At 52.0% G+C, this 6,509-nt stretch overlaps 1 pseudogene across 1 annotated transcript in view; it reads right to left on the bottom strand.

The window, feature by feature from the left end:
• Positions 1–4,143: 4,143 nt before the first annotated feature.
• LOC309585544 (epidermal growth factor receptor kinase substrate 8-like protein 2) overlaps positions 4,144–6,509 on the bottom strand; it is a 111,119-nt pseudogene continuing 108,753 nt past the window's right edge. The window contains exons 8-11 of the transcript in view: positions 6,352–6,499; positions 5,081–5,264; positions 4,542–4,674; positions 4,144–4,215 (exon numbers count right to left, since the gene is read on the bottom strand). The product of the transcript in view is annotated as an epidermal growth factor receptor kinase substrate 8-like protein 2 (transcript). The remainder of the gene's footprint in view (positions 4,216–4,541; positions 4,675–5,080; positions 5,265–6,351; positions 6,500–6,509) is intronic.

Below are 6,509 nucleotides of genomic sequence, written 5' to 3'. Positions count from 1 at the left end.
AGCGCACTCAGAATTGTCAGGATCATGAAATCCATTTGGGATTTTACTGTTGCTGCAGTATCCAGTGAGATGAGTTTTTTCAAAATTATTTCTCTTGGACCGAGCACATCTCCTCAAGTTCCTTCTCACTTTCTGCATCCTGGAAATGCAAAAAGGGAGAAGATCAATGTACAGCTCAAGTGAAACAAATAAAAAGCATCATTTCCCTTCTTTCTCTCCAACCCCAAATCAGTTTTTAAGCATATCATGGAATCCTGGAATGGTTTGGGTTGGAAGGAGTCTTGAAGCTCATCCAGTTCCACTCGCTTCCACTGGGCCAGGCTGCTCCAAGCCCCGTCCAAGCGTGAGTCTGAAAAACCCCAAACAAGTCCCAGATCTAGACAGCCCACTGGAAGAAAACCCAAAATTAATTAGAGCAGCAGAGCCTGGCTTCAGTCTGGCACTTCTCCTTGACAGCACGCAGAGCTGAACGGAGTGGTCAGGGCACACTCGAGGGCAAACTGGGAGAAATCACGGCGGGGTCTGCCCTGGGATGGAGACCCAGCGCCGTCCCGCTCGCCCCCCCTCCGGCCCCAGGGTGGGTCGGTCCCCGCAGCGCGCGCCCCTTCGGCCGGGCTCGCCCACTCTCCGTGAAGAGGGGCGGGAGAGGGGGCTAAGCAGAAGCTGCGGAGACAGGATCCCCTCATGCCGCTTCTCACCGTTGAAGTCCCCGGTGTCGGCCACCACCGTGGTGTGGTGCTTGAGCTGGTCCAGCGCCGACTCCACCTTCTGCCGCTTCACGGGGGACACCGACACGTCCGCGGCTCCGGGGGACTCGCGCGCCCAGGAGGGACGGTACGTGCCCGAAGGGCACCGGCCCGCGCGCTCCCGCCGCCCGCCGCCAATCCCAGCCTGGCTGGGCGGCAGCGGCCAATCAGGAGCGCGGACAGGAGACGGACGAGGCCGCGGGAGGGAGAGCGATTCTGATTGGCTGGTTCGTGAGGGCCGGGCGGGGGTTCGCCTTGGCGACCGTGACGCCGCCATCGTCCCCGACGGAGCGTATCGGGGGAGTCTCCTGGCCCCGAGATCTCTCGGGCCCGGAACCTCCTGTCCCCGGAGTCTCCGTGTCGCCAGAACCCCCGGCAGTCTTCCCCGCGGCCGGTACGGCGCCCGACCCGCCCCTGAGCCACCCGTCCCTCGTGGCCGCGCGGGGCCCGGGCGCGGCCGGTGCCGCAAGGTGGCGGCGGGCAGCCCCTGAGGGAGGCGGCCGTGAGGGAAGGCTCGGGGCCGCGTCGGTGGTGCCCCGCTGCAGGAGCTGAGCGCTCTGGGCTCCCTTCCCCGCCGTTGTGGCAAGGTTCGAAATGGTTTATCGAGTGCAGCTCCAGGCGCTGAGAGAGCCCTCGGCCCAGTAAGGCAGGTGTTTTGGGCTCGTGGTTCGCCTGAACTTTATTTAGGCTGTAAAAGAGGTGATCTTGTTAGTGTGGGCCCACTTGGAAATTGTACTCTCCAAAACATCTACAGAAGGAATTACCAGTTATTTCAGCTGGGTAATTTAATTGTTAAGGAAAAGAGAAGACAAACTTTTGCTTCTGGAAACAGGATGGCTCTTGGCTGGAAATGTTGGAGAATCCGTGTAACAGGCTCCTAGTCATGGGGCTATGCTGTTCCCTCTTTCTGTATGGTTCCACTTGGGACAGCTGCCACAGTCGTTCCCCTTCCAGAGAGGCAAGAATGTGCTTTTGTGCAGCCTTCTCATGCTTTGCCCCTATTCTTAAGACACAGCTATCCAGGCCGTAACATCCTTCCTGTTGAATGTCAGTCCCCAAACCCAAAAGGAAATGTGTGGTTTCAGACATTCTGCTGAGTTTCTGAGACTCTCAGTGACAAAGCATTATGAAAACCCAGTGAAAGAGACGGAGATGGAGTTATAACTTAACTATTTTAATAAATCTTGTACAGTGCATGGTTATATCATTGTCTCCTTCGCTCAGTTACATCAATGTACAGTACTTTATAGCAGTGTCTGCAGGCAGTACAAACAGAACAGATGCACAGCTCAGTCGCGTGGAAATTTGTAAAAGTGGCCTCTGCAATAAGGTCTACTGAGCTATTTGTTTTAGGAAGTGCTCCTGTGGCTCCCGGCTTTACAGAGCTGTCATGTACACTCCTGTTAAAATCCCAGATAACCGTAATTCCCTGTGATTTGCTTTCCTCTACACCCCAGGACTAGAAGATGGTGTGTTTCCTAGCTCAACATTCGTTTTTATTTTCATTTTAGAAACTTTTTCGCCTCCCGTGCTTGCCATCCTGCCTCCCATCTCCACCCTAATCCGGAGCCAGGGCTTCTCAGGAGGATTGTCCTCTTCATCCCTCCCTGACAAGGTGAGTGCCCTTCTCAGATCCTAGCAGGGCTGTGACTAAACCCAGGATCCTCCCCTGCCTGCACCCTAATTCTGCTGGTGAGAGCAGTGTCCTGTTTCAAATGAAGAAAACAGATTATCCATTGGAGACGCTTAAGAATGAAGCCAAAACTAAGGTGCACTGGTGTTCTCAGTTTTAGACATGAGCTCCCCAGATGCTGTTTTAAAGCTTTTTCCATTAAATGTGCAATGACAGGCACAAATTTGGACAAAGACTCAGCATGTGCTGAGAGAGAAAACCCAGCTGTCCCTGGGCTGTGGGCAGCTCTGGAGCTCTGTGTGCTTCACTGCTTTGCAATCAGATTGGTCTGTCAGTCAAACAGAGCTAGAAATGCAATGTGCCAAACTTGCTGTGGACAGGAACTACGCTGCTTGCTTGAGTTTTGAAATGGTGAGTAAATTTTGGAAGCATAATCACTTAATTCTGCTTCTAGGGAGAGGGATTTTCCTCACCCCTATTTACAGATTGCTATATACAAATGCACATAACTTTATGAAGGAAAACGGGAAGTAAAGAGCAACACCCTGTGCTAAATTAGAGGGGTTTTTTTCTTGTGGCCATTTAATTTGCGTTAAACCTGCCTTTCCCAGTGTGCTTTGGGGTTTCAGCTATTTGGGAATCATTTCAGCTGACTTTTTGCAGTGAAAATGTGAAGATGGGGACAAGTGACCAACACCCTGGGAAGGGCTGTGGGTGTGCCTGGGTCGGGAGCAAACGGTCAGGGCTTATCTTCTCCTGGTTTGAGGCCCGGTTTGGCAACACCACCACAACATTCCAGTGCAGGATCCGTGCCCCAGGGAAGGGCTGCACAGCTGCCCCCAGCCCCAGCCTCTGCATCAGCAGCGGTGGGCGGGTGGAACTCACCTATTTCCAGATTCAAATCCCTTTGTTTGTCACTCCTGCTCATTTCTAGGCACTGAAAGCTCATTTCAGCTGTTCAGAGATAGCACTAGCTGGTCCATGGATTTAAGGAAGCAGCCAGACTTTGGGAATGTGTGTTGCCATTCTAGCCTTGTCCAACGAGGGGGCACAGGGGGACAGGACAAGGACAGGCAGTTGTCACCGGCCCTGTGCTCGTGGGCTGCAGGGGACACCTGCACTGAGGAGGAAATGGAAATGGAAATAGAAAGGGTTAGGTTGCCCAGAGAGGTCATGACTCACCATTCCTGGAAGTGTCCGAGGCCAGGTTGGACAAGATTTGGAACAACTTGGGCTTGTGACAGGCATTCCTGCCCATGGCAGGGGGGTGGAATGGGATGAGCTTTAATGTCCTTTCCTTAAACCCAAACCATTGCAGGGTTCTAAAGCCTTATTCCTCTGGTCCAGGCTCCAAGCCTTGAGGCTGGCCTCTCTTGTGCTGTGTGCCACGCCTGCTCTGCCAGGGGAGAGTGGGGAGCAGGGGACAGCCCTCGGAGAAAAGCTTTGGGGGTCTTTTTTTGCTTGAAGCCAGCCCTTGTACATCCAGCCCCGTGTGAATCCTGCTCTGATCGCATGCACGGAAAATTTCAGTATAAAATATATAGTTATAAAAAAAATACTTCATGCAAAATTAAAACAACTTTCCCAGTGGGACATGGTCTTATTGTCAACCCTTCCCAACAGTGTTCAAGGAATTGTCACTCTGATGGCAGCTGGACCCCAAGGGGAGCTCTGCTGCATCTGGCCTGGGCCAGGAATCATTGCTTTCATTCCCTTTTTTTCTGCACTACTTAGGGCTAAGAGCTGAAATAAAGCAGAGAGACTTTAATTTGCAGAATCAATCCTTTCCTGGCGGCGCTTCGTGATTTCTTGGAGCTCCGACTCCCCTCTGCTTTTCTGGAATGGAAACAAAACAGGCAGTTTGGATTTGAACTTCAAGCTGCAGTTAAGTGACAGTATTTAATTAATGCTGTAAAAGTAGAGCTAGTTTCAAAGAGATAAGTGATATCAGTAAAAAGCAGATTAATTAGTGGAAACAGGGGGATCTTACAGATTTGCTCAAAAGACACTTCGGAATTTTTACGTGTGTTTTATTGCTGGTGTAGGTTTGGTTGCATTTTTTTTCCCCACAATTGTATTTTTTAAAATGCCTGTTTAATGAGCTATCTGACGCTGCTGGTACAGCCCCCATTCCAGCAGGAATTATCCAGAAAAATGCTTACCTCCAGCTGGTTTTTCTCCACTGTGATCTTGCTGTAGACTCTGTTTCCCTCATCACCACACACCTTCTTCAGCTCCTCTCTGTTGAGGGAGAAGAGCTGAGCTCCGGTGAGGATGCCCAGGTGTTCCACGGTCCTGGGGAGACACAAAGTAGGGAGGTGACGATTGTGCTGCACGTGGCCTCGTGCCAGAGGTGAGGAGTTGGAGATGGGAGGCCAGGAGCTGCAGTGGGACCATATCACGGGGCCCTGGGGCTGTTCCAAGGTGGCAGCTGCAATTCCAGTAGCATTTCAGGCCTTGGATTTAGTTAGTTAACTGTTTATCTCCAAGAAAATATTTATACCAGAGAAAGGGAGTGACTTTGGGCTCTGAACATTCTGGTTATAGAGCCTGGATTGAACAGGGTTGAAATCTAATTTGCAACACAGGCTCTGTAAGTAAATCCAAGTGGCTTGTCCCAGGTGAGATGGTGCCAGTGGCCTCCCCCGCTCCTTCTCCAGGGAAGGACGAGCATTGCACGTGGCAATAGGGCAAATCTTACTCTTTGCTGAATGACTTGGCCTCCAGCCAGGCTTTGACTTCTTCAGTGCTGGATTCAAAGGTGAGGGGCACGAAAACTTGCTGAGGCTTTTCCACTTTGAAATTCCTGTGGGGAGGCTGAATTTTATTGTTTGTGATCTTCTTTAGCAGCTCGTCGTTCAGCTCATCCGTTTGGTGAATAAGTTCTGTAGAAACAAGTAGGGAATGAAAGCAAGTCTTCAGTCAAAAATGCCATTAAATGTTTGTGGGGAAACTGTAAGGCAAATGGGGATGTGGCTCAACATTCTTATTTAAATTCAGCCCAGAAAAGTGATTCCCATTTTCCTGTGCCCCTGTGTTGCCATTTATTTTGCTCCCATCACCCCTTGGCTGTTGCCTGATGTGGAAGCACAGTTCTGTGAGAATCTACAATTGGAGGTTTGGAATTGAGACCTTTTCAGTCCTCTCTGCTGCTTCTAGTCACTAATTTGCTGATCGCAGAGCTCCAGGTTTTGCTCCGCAACAGAACAGAAGCGGCAGGAAGCACAAACTGGGAATGAGCAACACACTCATGATGGGATGAGCTTGAAGGTCCCTTCCAGCCCAGGGCATCCTGTGCTTCTGTGAAAACTCCAGTGACTCTTCATCCAGTATCACTTTCCCCATGAAACTCCTGAAGACTGTGGAGAATAACTCAGTGATACGAACAGATTTGTGTCCTTGTATGGTGGGGCTTCCTGTCGCCCCAGAAGGGCTCCTGCTTCCAGGAGTGGACAGGGTGGGATAAGGGGTGAGGTGAGCAGGGCCCCTGATCTCTCTCCTGCTCTGTGAGCCCCACAGCACGTGCAGGGTGAGGGAGTGATGCGGATCTCCTGTTTGGCCAGGAATTCTGTGGAACCACATGAAGGAAGCTGCCAGGCGGGCACTGTGTGTGTGCCGGGAGATGAGCAAAAGGAAGTGAGAGAAAGGGATTGACCTGAGCTGTTCCTTAGACACACTTAAACATTTTGGAAGAGAAAGGAAACTCTCTCCTTGGGAGGAGGAGGAGGAAGTTAGAACTGGAGGAAGGAGGCATGGGGTGATCACTTATTGCCCTGCTCGGCCCGGGCCGCCCGAGAGCCCCGGAGGTGTCACAAGCCCCAGGGCTGCTCTCTTGGCTCTTGTCCTGCCTGGAATGGCCTCCAGACACAGTGCTGCTCCATTGCTGTGATCAGTAAAAGGTGCAGGGGAGCCCCTTGAGCAGGTCTGGTCCCCCGAGCGCCCAAACCCAGGGGAGCCCAGAGTGGGACACACACGTGCGTTCTTTGGCGTCCTGTGCAGAGTGGCGCGACAACATCTCACTGCCCCACTTATCCCCGGCGTAGCTGGCAGGCAGCTTGTGGGTTGGGCTGGATGGGCCATGGCCCCTGGGGCTCAGGTCTCCTTTGTAGCTCTGGTTAGACTGGTTAGAA

The sequence above is a fragment of the Coloeus monedula genome, assembly GCF_965178545.1.
Source record: "Coloeus monedula genome assembly, contig: HAP1_SCAFFOLD_67, whole genome shotgun sequence".
NCBI classification, from domain to species: domain Eukaryota; kingdom Metazoa; phylum Chordata; class Aves; order Passeriformes; family Corvidae; genus Coloeus; species Coloeus monedula.
This window is presented reverse-complemented; position numbering and strand designations above follow the sequence as displayed.